Below are 14,071 nucleotides of genomic sequence, written 5' to 3'. Positions count from 1 at the left end.
TGCTTCGAGGAAGGAAGGAAGGAAGGAAGGAAGAGGAAGAGAGAGAAAGAAAGAAAAGGAAAGAACAAAAGACACACCAAGTCTTTCTCTAAACATTCCCATAACTTTCAGAACTGGCTTCATTGTCATGGTTTCAAATCCTCTTCCAATGCCGGTTACGCTTCCCTGATCTCAAAGCCCAAGCTCTGACTGATGAAGACAATAGTTCTCATCCATCCCACCAACAGAAACCACCACCCTTCCTCCTTCCTTTAGACCATAGCTTTAAAACAGTTAAAAATTGTATTAACTTTCTTTGACAGCCTCATCATCCTGTTGCTTTATGAGTTATCTTTCTATAAGTAATCTTTTAATATTACCTTATTACATTCAAAGTTTGTGTCAAAGTACTTAATTAGAAAAACAGACATGACATCTTTCAGAATCTGTTAAATGAATCTATTTGATGGCTTTGAATACCTGCCAAAGTACTTTTTCCTCTAACCCAAAATACATGAATCAAACTCTCCTAATGCGAAATATATTTATTCTGCTTAAATTAAAATTTTCTCAAAAGAAGTGTTTTTATACTTACCAATTTAATTAACATTTCCATGATGGTGAGAACCATCTTTTATATCAATGTTTAATTCACACATCAGTAAGCACTAATGAAAACTGTATTACCATATCAACTTCTAGCAGTTAGTATGTCAGTAACAGGCATCATACAGTTAAACAGATAACTAATATTCAAGAAGACTGCACTAAAAATTATTATGGTAATTACCAATGTCAAAAGGAAAGAGTTTTAATCAAATCAATTTCTTGGGCTCCTATATTTCCGTTTAAAAATGAGTTTGAGAAATCACAGAGAAAGTTGCTGCTTTCAACATCAAACATAAGTCTAATTAGTGTCATTTTACTGCAATTAATAACTATTACACTCAGCATTCTTTAAATCGGCATAAATAATTTCTTGCTTTTCTTGCCTCACCTCACTCTTTGTCTGCTATATTTCTTACTAATGTATGGCAACAGAGTAGAGTGTTTATTTTGCTTGAAAAATATAATTGCCATCCCTACTGTCCTGGAAATTTCCTCATGACTAAACAGAGTAGATATCTGAAGAGATTTCCAATTTCCTCTCTTGCTTATGTTGTGGCTTTTAACAGATTCTGAAAGATGTCATTGGTTTTGTATGACAGTATCTCATAGTGTAAGTTCAGACAAAATTTGCTTTCCATCAGTGCTCTATTTATTGGATAATATAAATTTCCTTTTGTCCCTCTATTGAAACTGGATTTTCAAAAACAAGTAGTTTCCTTTAAACGGTACTTCATAATTTTCTGGCTGCATTCTTCTTCCCCGGTATTTGCTAGATAATTATTACATGAGTGTTAAATCAATATGCACTCATTCATTTAATTATGAAGATGCTAAAGAGGAATTCTTACTCATGCCCTGATACCTCCAAATAGCAGAATAGCAGAATAGTAAAACTGAAAGAGCAGTGGAGCACAAATCAGAAGACTTGAACTGGACTGCCCCCATTGAGGTTACTAGCTGTGGGATCATGTAAACATTTCTTAAACTCTCTAAGCTTTTCTTTCCTTAATTACAAAATTATGATGAATGTGTCAGCTAAACTGGACGTAGCAAGTAGTAGAAAACACAGACTCAAGGATAACTGAGAGATTTGAGGCCTATGCAAATTAAAGGATGATTGTGCTATTTACTTAGATAAAAAAGGTGGCAAGAAAATATTTAAGGGAAGAATTGAGGGTTTGTTTACTGGACTTGTTAAATTTGAACTACCTATAATATATCAAAGCAGAGATAACAAGACAGCAATGGGATATGCAAGTCTAGAGTTCAAAAAATAAATCTGAACTGAAGCTATAAAAAGCGTTACTCATGTAATATGGTAATAATAGTTACTTCCACTGCCTATGCACAAAACAATGTACTGAATGCTATAGGTAAGTTATTTATTCCTCAGGACAAACTTTTGAGTTTATCATGAGTATTATTACCATTATTATTGTTTTCTAATGCCTAATATAGTATCTGGTTATAAAAGCCACCAAAACATTTTTTGAATGAATTTGCAGCTAATGAGTGAAGTCAAGACTCAGAAAAGAAACTTAACCACAACTTAAAGTGAAAAAAGTAGTGGGACTAGGATTCAAAATTAAATTTGTCTCTAAGTCCAAGTGGTTATTCTTACCCTTACTTATTCTTACTGAAGAGATTTTGTCAACTACAAGGCAACTTCACATTCATTAGTTTATTTAGTCATCACGATAACCACTTTAGGTAGGAGCAGATGAGAGACTGAGGCTCAGGGCAACAGAAGTCGCTTGACAATATTATGCAGCTTATCACTGAGCCAGGACTTTCTACCACCCACAGCTAAGCATGACCACAGAAGTCGACCATGCAAAACACCCTAAACTAAAGATAACGACCACAGAGTACCTTCTACTCAGGTCTTTTTGAAGACTGGTTCTCCTGCTTTAGCAAACACCATAATCAACCAGACTTCAAAACATTGTATCATGCATAATGTGGCAAAATAGCCTTTTGCAATAATCATTGATATTTTCTATAGCTTCTTTCAAGACTCAAAAGAATGAGAGATGTTGTCCTCTCCCCACTACCAGACAGCAAATGAACTCTGGACTCCTTAAGGGCTAAGGACTCTGTTGACAAAGGGGAAAGTTAATAGGGCTCCATTTCAAAAATCTTCTACTTATATGAGGCCATAAGGTCTGGAGAGGATGGTGAGTGGCCTTATTCAGGACAAGAGGATAACCTCCCTGAACCTGGAAAAATGGAAGGTGTTTGGGTTGTGAGGGGTGGAGACCTCTCTTCTTTTGCACACAATGCTCTGCATGAAGGGGAAGGTTTTGGGATGGGCCATGGGAGGTGAGTTGGTGGGCTCTTCACTCTGCCTAGAGTGCTTTCCCCCAAATACTCACATGTTTGTTTCCACACTTCACCCAGGCCTCCATTACATGTCATGAGCTCTGGAAGCTTTGCCTGACAACGTGAAAATATCCACCTCCTTCACCTTCTCTTCCCTAATTTGCTTTCTATTTCTCTCGAATGCTAACCTCAGCCTGAAATGTGATAACATATGTATTGTACCTGTCTACTAATGCATTTATTCATGTAGAGGCTTATTGTTCTTCTCTCCCACTAGAATCCCTTTGAAGGCAGGGATTTTGGTTTTTCAACCTTATATAACTAATACACAGTAGGGAATCAATAAATATTTATTAAATAATTAGTTCCCCATGTCCTTTTCAAGGATATGAAAGATGCAAATGTAATTTTTAGGGAATCCCCCCAAAATTTATTTTAACTTTTTTAGACTTCCACATTTTTATTAAATATTGTGTGTATATCAACAAATTTTAAAACATATATATTAGGTGAAAAGAATTTTAAAAACCACCACATATCACTAGTTAGCTTAAGAAATGGAACATTTCGGTAACTGCGAAGCCCTCACCTCAATAAGCCCCTTTCCCACAGGGAATTATCATGAATTTCTGTATTTTTCATCTACTTGCTTTTCTTTATAATTTGCATGTTTGTATCCCTTTAAAACCATTGTTGACTTCTGCCTGTCTTTAACTTTATGTAAATGAACCATATGCTGTATATTTTTCAACTTGTTTCTTTGGCTCAATATTATTTGAGAGAGAAACTCACCTGTTGCTTTCAGCCATGGTCCCTTCATTTTCACTTCTTCATCGTATCCCATGGTATGAAAAGCACAATACAGTTATCTTAGTGTTTTATTGCAGGATGTTCAAGTTGTTTCCAGTTTTTTGTTACTACAAACAATGATGCTATAAAATTCTTGTACATGTCTCCTAGGTCACAGATTCAAGAGTTGCCCTAATCTATTTGCAATAGAGAAGAATTTGAAGGTCATAGGATATGTGTATACTGAATTTCACAGGATATGCCACATGGTCTTCCAAAGTGGGTGTATCCAGAATTAGTGTTCAGCAGGTACACACCAGTACAGCTTCACTAGTTTTTAAAATATCAAAATAATTCCACACTTAAGAAATAGCTGCTACCTTGAGTTCCTTGAGGGTCCCCCTGCAGCTGATACGGTTATAGAGTGGCTAAATTATTCTGGTTTGCCTAGGACTGAGAGGGTTTTGGGAACACAGGATGTTCAGTTTTAAACCAACAAAGTTCCCAGCAAACCAGGACAAGTTGGTCACTCTCCCTGGCCAGCCTCCCAGATGTCAGAGACCTTCCCACAATTCAGTAACTAAAGGGTCAGTTCCTGACCCAGTGGTTAAACATTGTGACTATTGCCTGTGGTTGTACCTGTTTATACTCCTATCAATGACTTATGTGTTTCATTTCTCCCTGTCTTCAACATCATTTATTATAGTCCTGATTTTTAATTTTTACTATCTAGCAGTGGAAAATGTTATCTCATTATAATATTAACTTTCATTTTCCTAAGATGGCTGATCATGCTTCATAGGATAACTGGCTATTTATGTGGCTTTATGGAAAATAAAGTCACTAACCCAGAGAAGGGCTGATATGAGCAGACCAGGTAGAATGGCTGCAGGCTAGTCAAAAATTTCATTTTCCAATAGTCTTTTAAAGCTTTGGAAAGATTCCCTCTCCTAGCTTTACTTAGAGTGGGTGCCTTGCACCTCCAAATTGGCCATCAAAGTTTGTACCTTGAATGTCTATCACAATGGTAAAAACAAGTTAAACGGTAACCAAAAGCATTTCCCTGATGTTTTCAGGATGGATAGGCCACCTGAGCATCCTATGCCCTATTGAAAGAGAAGAGAGCAATAAAGTATGGCTAATATTGAATAGCCAAACTAAGGTGTATAATGAATACATAGATTTTATTTGACCTAGAAATAAATCAGTATGATACTTGCTTGCACCTTCATCTTGTGGCCCCTATTTATACCCCCTACACTAGACTCCCCTGACCACCAAACTGAACACAGTTCAATCTGCTCTAAAAGTTCAATCCATACAAATTATTACATGTCTAAAATCTGGACAATAATTAGCATAATGTTGAAAAGTAAAGCAAATCTAAAGGTAGTTAGAGACTTAAAATGAAGTGCCACACCTCGCCACCTCATCTTTTAAGATCTTTTCAGGATGTCCCAATCATGTCTTGGGAAAGGGTTGGGTCAATGAAGGTAACTGGGAAAGGCTCCACATAATTCCTGCATCAAATGTATGATTTCTTAAATCAGTGACATCTTCCTAGTTAAGAAAGCTTTTGTCCAGGGTCCATGGCTGATAGGAATAAATCATGATTTTAACCCTGATCAACAATATTTCTCTGGCTTTTACATTCAATCAAATCATATATTTGTGATCTTTCTACAACTTTAGTGTATAATAAAGTCTTTCCCTGCTTTCATGATGTCCTGTTTAAAAGAAAAAGAATTTTTCTAGCAATGTTTCTGGCGCATTACTCACAAATACTTGGGTATGTAGGTAGTGAGGGTAGAGGCAGTAGGGGAGCTGAAGTAGAAGAATGGCTCACAAAACCATTTAGAATAAGCTTACTTGGGTAACATAACTTACGAGGTTCAGGAAATAACCATCCAATCCCAAAATATTCTCCTAACTCCTTGTTTCAATGCCAAAAATTTGATCATTACACACTAATTATTAGGCCCTAATACTTCTCAACAAGAGCATCCTACATATTTCTTTTTTTAAAAGCAACTATTTTTAGAACACGTGACTGAAAAATAATATAGTGGATAAGAAAGATGGAGGGAGTGGGGAAGCTGCATCATCCAACACAGAAATAAGTTCTTATAATTCTTAGAACTGTTCCTTATACCCCTACTCAATTGGCTGAACATGTATGAAGGAATCAAAGGCAAGACTTATGTTCTTTATAGCTTACCCTGATCAATAACTAATGAGTCATTTCCCCACCAGCCACTTTGCCCCTTGTCATAACCTGGCAATAGTCTTTCTCCACTATCGCATCTTAAGGTTCCCACTGGAGAATGTAGGCTGGTGCAGCCATTGTGGAAAAAAGTATGGAGATTCCTTAAAAAACTAAAAATAGACTTAACATATGATCCAGCAATCCCACTCCTGAGCACATCTGGAGGAAACTCTTAATTTGAAAAGTTACAAACACCCCAATGTTCATAGCAGCACTACTTAAAATAGCTAAGACTTGGAAGTAACCTACATGTCCATCAACAGATGACTGGATAAAGATGTTGTGGTGTATATATATATATAACTACTCAGCCATAAAAAGGAGTAAAACAATGCCATTTGCAGCAATATGGATGGACCTGGAGATTGTCATACTAAGTGAAGTAAGCCAGAAAGAGAAAAAAATACCATATGATATGACTTACACGAGGCATCTAAAAAAAAAATGACACAAATGAACTTATTTACAAAATAGAAACAGACTCATAGACATAAAAAACAAACTTACGGTTACCAGGGGAGAAAAGGGGTGTCTGGGACTTGCAGATACTAATTACTATATATAAAATAGATAAACAAGATCCTACTGTATAGCACAGGGAACTATATTCAATAAATTATAATAGCCTATAATGAAAAAGTATATGAAAAGGAGTGTGTATGTGTATGTGTGTATGTATATATATATATATATATATGTGTGTGTGTGTGTGTGTGTAATTACATATATATACACACATGTGTGTACAACTGAATCACTATGCTGTATACCAGAAACAAATACAACACTGTAGGTTGACTATACCTCAATTAGAAAAAGGAAAAAAAAAGATTCCCACTGGAGCCCAGCCAGCTTCTGATCTTTCATTCCTCAAGCCACAGAGATGGAGTATCTGGCTTGCATCTTTCTAGTTTGTTGGAAACCTTATGCTGCTTCACTTACTAAATACTACAAAGATTTTTGTCTAGTGTTGTTATTGTTAACTGTAAATAATATATCAACAGAAAATGAAACCTAAAGAACTAGATAAGTACTAGAAAACAACCTTTGCATTAAAACTTGAGTCACTATTCATGCCGAACATTTGGGGAATTCTAATGGCTAGTATGTAGATCATGTATTGTTCTGTAGTTTTATATGCAGCATCTTTTAATTTAAAGAGCTAAATTTAAAGTCACATAGAGCAGTAAGAAACATAAGGACGAGTGGCAAATCTCTACAAACGTTAATCATATAAACCTATTTCTAAAAAAGGAAATTCCTTTTCTCTGTAAATGGGCTGCACATAAATCTGCCCTGATATTTGAAGGTGGCACCTTTAGGAGGTAATTAGGTCATGATGAGGGTGAGGTCATGAAGGTGGTGCATCTCATGAGATAATTAACCCTCTTAAGAGTAAGAACTGTGTGTCTCCAAGTGCACGCACCAAGGAAAGGCCACATGAGGCTATAACAAGAGGACGGCCATCTGCAAACCAACAAGAGGGCTCTCACCAGCACCGAATCTGCTGGCACTTTGATCTTGGATTTCCCAGCCTCCAGAACTATGAGAAATAAATGTTTGTTGTTTAAGCCACCCAGTCTACTGTATTTTATTAAGGCAGTCCAAGCTGACTAAGACAACATGTTATACAAAGGCAGGAGATTGCCAAATTATTAATAGCTATGATTATACACACAGAGACACCTACACATAGACACATAAGAATGAAGGGAAGAGATAAATCAAGCAATCTGTATTTTTAAAAGCTGAAAGAATCAACAAAATCACATATACAGGCTAAACACTGAGGGAAAAATAAAGGATTTGGCATAAATCTAATCAGTCATATCAATAGAGAGAGGTTCAGGTCGGTTTAGGTAAACACTGGGTGGTTTTTGAGTGCAAAGTAAATAAGGGCACTGAGGTACTATACTAATCACATTTGTTCTAACATTGACCTTATAATAATTAAAAATTGATGCTTGCAACATAATACAGCTGTGCAATCATATTTAAAGCTAATCACTTCATAGAGAGAGGAAAGTTGTACAAAAAGGTCAAAAACACTTTAATTTCATGATAGTAAATTTACTCTTTATTCCCAAAGTGAAAATGTCTAATTTCTAAAAGAGCAAACCAATAATTACTTCTTATAAAGCTATTTTAGTCAATACTTAATTTCTCTATATTGATTAGTGTTTAGACATTTTAAATGTACCCTACAGCAAGAATATGTGTTTACAGTACAATATTTGTAAGTATTACAGGTATCGATTGAAGACATGTCTCAAAAATGCCAAACTTAAAAGTAATCATATAAAAAAGAGTGTGACTCTTTTAAAACTGGGATTTAATTTTTAAATATTTGAATACTAGTGTCCTTAAAGGTCTCTATCCTGATTGCTATTTCTGCCATTATATACTTCAAGGATGAGTGCTCAGTTATACTGTGCATTATAAATTCCTCCTCTTCCCAAAAGCAATAGAAAGAGATAATATAAAAATGATCAACTCTACCACTCACAACTGGAGCAAAATTTTCTTTTTATTTTATGAACTTCTGATTGTAAAATAAAGACTGAGATATTATTTCCCCCTTAACTTGCATTCTGTGTAACTTAGAGCTCTGTGCAATAAAACAAAATGATGCTTCATCAGGACGTTACTGGGAGTACCAAGGCAATTTACAAACTTTCTATCATTAAGTCTGAGAACATCACTGTGAGGTAGGTATTAATATAACACTTCTCTCCTGAGGAGTTCAATGCACTTTACATAACTTTACTTTATTAACTCTTCCTCAAGCTGGGCCAAAAGGCTAAGATGTCTAACCATGTACCTTGTTAACAAGGCAGATATAAAAATAGAAAAGATTCTAGATAGCCACATGTTTTTAATTTGCTTTTGCTTCGAATCTGAAATGATGACTAAAGATAAGGCAATTGAGTCACTAAATAGATTTGGCTTTTGTTCACAGTGATTTTAAACGGGTCTCAATTTCATAAATTTGAAGTCAGAATTAAACATAAAAGACCATTAATTCCATTAATTTCTAAGTAGTAAGTGTTTCGGAAGATGGAAAATACGTAAGCTTAACAATCAACTTTTCCCTTTATATGGTATGCTAAAAACTGCAAAAGCAGATTATGATCTGAGGGACAGGCGTTGCAACATTTTTAAGTGAATCTATGCATTTCTTAGTGAGTGTGCAACTATGCACACATGGAGACACCCAGAAGGGAGATAAAAAGCAAATGACATCGAAGTACTAATAATATCCAGTAGTGCTCCCCAAGTGTCAGCCACTATTTTAAAGAAACTACATGTATTAACTCATTTAATCTTCACAACAACTCTAAGATATGAGTAATATTATCCCCATTTTATAGATGAGAAAACTGAGGCTCAGAAAGCTGAGCTTGCCAGAGGTCACAACACTACCAAGTAGCAAAGCTGGAATATAACCCAGGAAATTATTCTAGAGCCAGGTTCTTAGCCAGTTTTCTAGAAAGGAAGAGAAGCTGTCCCCGGATGACCTGATCACAGAGTTCCAAGTCCATAATCCTTTTCCACTTCAACTGCAACATCTTCCTACCTCAGAGTCAACCTCACAACCATAACAGAAGAACAGCTGCTCAAGTCTGTGTATTGTACTTTCAAAACAGGACACCAGTATGTAGAAGATGGTCACAGGGAGGCAGTAGAGTACAGGTAGGAGGACAGATGGGGGTGTCAAACAGACTTTAAGAGGCTGCCACTAGGCAGGCTACTTCTACCCATGCGTCATAAAATAGAGAAAATGGAACTTAACGCCAGTGCGGTAATGAAAATTAAACAGGTTAATATTAGGGTTTAACACAGAGCCTCACACACAATAAGCACTCAATAAGTGATTGTTATTATAGTAAGTTAATATAAAATTATTTGAGCCATTCTCCAAACTCTGAAATTCAGAATGAACAATGGATTTAGCATACACAGTACTGGTGGCAAATTAAACTGAATCAATTCTTTTTTCAAATATATGTTGTAGGAATTATCTTGTTTCATCCTCAGAACAAACTAGAGTTGAAGTGTAGTTATGCCAACTTTCAGATACTCAAGAAGCTTAAAGATTTTACCTGTCCACCATCCTGCCAATAATAATGAGATGATGAATCAATTAACTAGATGTATTCCACAAAGCAGAATGAAAACCAGGAAGTGAAGAAATGATGTGAGAAATTCTTCTCTCTCAAAAAATTGGGGAACTGCAAAGTTCCTGGACTAAAGTTCATGTTGTTTAGCTTTTGCTATAATTAGAGTGCAGCTACACCCAAAGAGAGGAGTTAGAAAAGAGATAATAAAGAGGTGAAATACTGCCCCCAAATAATCCCCCACATCCAGCACATACCAGGTACTTCAGCCACTTCCATCAGAGCTGCCAAGGAAAATAGCAGGGTCCCAGCTTAGGGTGGGAGCTTTCAGAGGGGACTGTGCTATGGGAGAAGCAGGCACTAACTCTGTACTCAGGGACTGGGGTTCCAGCCAGGGGGAGCTAAGACCACAGTACTGTGAAGCAGATTTGCCTCAAATTAGCCTTACCTGCAATCCAAACATCCTGTAGAGGTCAGTTTCTGTTCTATTCAGAGAAATCTACAGAAAAAGAGAAAATACATTATACTGGTCTTTCACTGACCTCCTCCCTGAACCTTGACCTAATGCTATTCCCTAAATTGAAAATGTCTTCGTTATGCCAAACAAAAATACCTCCTGCTGAAGTAGGACATTATTTCCTCTTTCTTAATGCAAGTGAAAAGTTTTGTCATTTGCATAATATTCACTGCATACAGGAAGAAAATTGTTTATCATTCTCATTTAAAGAATATGATTCAGAATTGATTATAATCAATGCATACTTTATTCCCACAATGACTGAAGAAAAGCTCTAAGGGAAAGAATAGAATTTCCTATTGCATTGGCCAACATACAAGCCAATATGGAGAATGTGGAAGATATAAAGTAATCATACATAAAAAGAGACACAAGCTCAGTGATAGGGGTTCTGCTTACACAGGTGTGGAAGTAAGTGGAAAACAATCGACCCACAAGTCAGCAAGAAATATCACTGAAATATATTTATATTATCTCCAGAACATATTAGAATTTGTGTTCCATTGTCAATTACCAGGCAGTACCCACTCTAACCATTTCTTCCACGTTTAGAATATACAACCTCTCTAGATAATTCATTCCAATTTTTAACAATTGTCATATAAAGGTAAGCCTTTTTGATCTAACTTCAATCACTCATAGGATATGACTGAAACACCCAGAATGAAGCAAAGCACATACAACGTACTTCATAAACCTGCGTTTATGGGATGGTGGTTTTAGTCTATTTCCCTTTTCTCTGACCTTAGTGGAGACAGGGGAAATGCTTAGACAGAAACATTGGCCAAATGGTTAGAGATGAGAGCAAGCTGATAAGGGACAAGTGCAGAGTAGAACTGACAAAGAAAACAACATGTAATGACTCACTGTGCCTGAGGACAGTGTGATCTATTTTGGAAGACAGCCAGTCACCAGCAAAATGTGAATTGTAAAACAAAACTTGCTAAAGCATCTACTCAGAGAACCTACTGCTTCTCTGCTTTCCTACTCAAATTCATCTGAAAACTCCCAGATCAATCAACCTCTTTCTAACCCTGACCTCTCCAAGGGTTCCAGTCCCACTCATATAACTATACAATTGTCTTGAGTGGTAAGAGGGAATATTCTTTCTCCATGATTCACTCTGTCCTTTCTTCATGCCTTTATTGCTAGTTTGGAAGGCATCTTTAGTAAGGTCTAGTGAAAAGAACCATCATGGGTTGCCCTTGACATTTTATCATGGGAAGTAATTAATATTAACAAGGAAAAACGTTTACTTGTCTTGCAGATTCTCCAGTCTCTTGAATCCAACAACTTACAAAAAAGACCTGATATTTTCTGTGCCAGAAGGATTTAAAGAACCCTGGTGGGAAGGGTATGGAATCCACAGAGAAAAGTAAGGTAAGCGATCTGGTTAACAGCAGGACACTCTGGTAATGGAATAGAACTGCCTGTTATCCCTTGCAATAAAAGATCCAATAAAAGGGTTAAATCTGGATACCCAGAAAGCACCTCAAACTTAAAATTTCTAAAATTAAACTTCCCCAAGAAACAGTTTTTGCTGACTTCCTTGTTTGTTAAGGGCACACTTGTTCTCTCCAGCTCCAACATGAGTCATCTTGCCTCATTCCTCACCCACCCCCATCAGATCTAATTAAACACTAAGTTGGAACAGTTTTTTCTTCAGCACTTTTTTGCAACTCTCTGCTGCTGTCTTTTCCCATTGTTTCAACTCTAATTTGGGTTTGACCTCACACTTGGCTCCCTGACTATACAGCCTCTTGACTCTTCCAAACAATCCATCTGGCAGGTCGCTTCAGCTTTGAGTTTGAACTCTGCCTTGATTGGGTCGCTATTTTTATCAGAAATATTTTGTAAATTACTAGGAACTCTGATGTCTTCTGAGTATACAAAGAATCTAAGGGAAAGATAAGCTCTCTTTAGAATTCCAAGTACTAAGAACTGATTGGTCTTAAAATAGCAACAGGTTGACCAATGCCTGGCATATAGTAACTGAATGTTGAATGAATGGACTAGAGCTTGTGTGTGTGTCTGTGTGTGTGTGTGTCTGTGTGTGTGTGTGTCTGTGTGTGTGTGTGTGTGTGTGCATTTTGTGACTTTTCCCTTGTCTGCTATTCTGAGATATCTGGAGCTACCCCAAACTACATGTCAGTCTTACCTTCTCCTATCTTTCTGGGCACCAGCCAAGCTGACTATAACCCTCCTCCCCATGACACTCCATTGCCCTAACTCCTGCATTTCCTTTCCCTAAAGGACAATCTCCCCGGCCCTGGCCCAATCCAACCACTTCTCCCCCCAGTACACACACCCGTGTTTTGGCATCATCTTAGATGTCCTCTACACCTTTAAGTTTCATTTCACTTTCCCACAGACCACCCCTCAATCAGAAGTTTTTCCTGCTCTCTCTTAAGAGCCTTCAGTTGCCTTGATTTTATAGGAAAACATATTGCTTTGTACTGTACTTGTTGTTTTTATACAAGGATCTTCTTTCCCCACCAAGCTCTCTGCTCTTATAAGGAAGGACTGTGTCTTATTTGTCTTCTTATGCCCCTCAGTGCCTGGCATGGTCCCTCCCCAGACTGAGTGTTCAGAAACTATTTTATGTGAAGAAATGCAGAAACAAAATGACTGTTTCAGATATACTGTTTTTAAAACAGTGCTTTTCAAGCTGTGGAATGCCACCAAGTTCCCTGTGATGCCTGTTCAGATATTCTGACTCAAAAAATATGGTCTGAGAACCAGGAGCATGTATTTTTAAAAGTTTTTAAATCTAAAACTCCATTAGTCTCCATGGAAAAAGGTGTTGCCTATGCAATTCATAGTCTGAGAGTTGAAATAGATTCCATACTAAGTTATCATTCTTTAAAAAAAAATTTTTTTAACTGCACACTTCAACCCAGCAAAACAATTGATCTTCAATAATACTAATACACTGATGTTTGATAATAATAATAAACACAGATATCATTTGGAGTTAAAACTTTATATTTTAAGGATCATTTATTGGGTCAAATAAATCAAGTAGGATAATATTTTAATTGGTAGTTTCTACTGCAAATAGCATTCTAAGCAAAAAATAGTTCTAGAGTATTTACTAGAATACACGATCAAAAAGCACACAAAAATAATAATCTACTCCCTTACAGAAAGGTTTTGGTTAGCAACAAAAATTCTGTTGACTTCCCGAAATCAAAAAAAAGAAAAACCAAAAAACTTGTATTTTAAAATTATACAGTAGCAGATAGAAGAAAGGAAAAAACAAAATGATTTTCCCTAATTTATAATAGAACAAAGACTGACTTTCCCTATTTGTACTCCTGCCCCATCTTGCTTTGCTGCAACCATTTCTCATCTGTGTCAAGTTGATTTTGTTCTTAGTACTTTATTTTTATACATCACCTATAATAAATGTAATATTTTTATAATCAGTACAAAAAAGAAGGAACCCCTGCCACAGAGGCAGTCTTCTTT

At 36.4% G+C, this 14,071-nt stretch overlaps 1 long non-coding RNA gene across 1 annotated transcript in view; it reads right to left on the bottom strand.

Moving 5' to 3' along the window:
• Window positions 1-14,071, bottom strand: part of LOC123615188 (uncharacterized) — a 464,042-nt gene that overhangs the window by 388,850 nt on the left and 61,121 nt on the right. The window contains exon 2 of the long non-coding RNA XR_012505525.1: window positions 10,532-10,582. This is a non-coding gene — a long non-coding RNA (uncharacterized LOC123615188). The remainder of the gene's footprint in view (window positions 1-10,531; window positions 10,583-14,071) is intronic.

This window comes from Camelus bactrianus, chromosome 3, assembly GCF_048773025.1.
Source record: "Camelus bactrianus isolate YW-2024 breed Bactrian camel chromosome 3, ASM4877302v1, whole genome shotgun sequence".
Classification (NCBI taxonomy): Eukaryota; Metazoa; Chordata; class Mammalia; order Artiodactyla; family Camelidae; genus Camelus; species Camelus bactrianus.
This window is presented reverse-complemented; position numbering and strand designations above follow the sequence as displayed.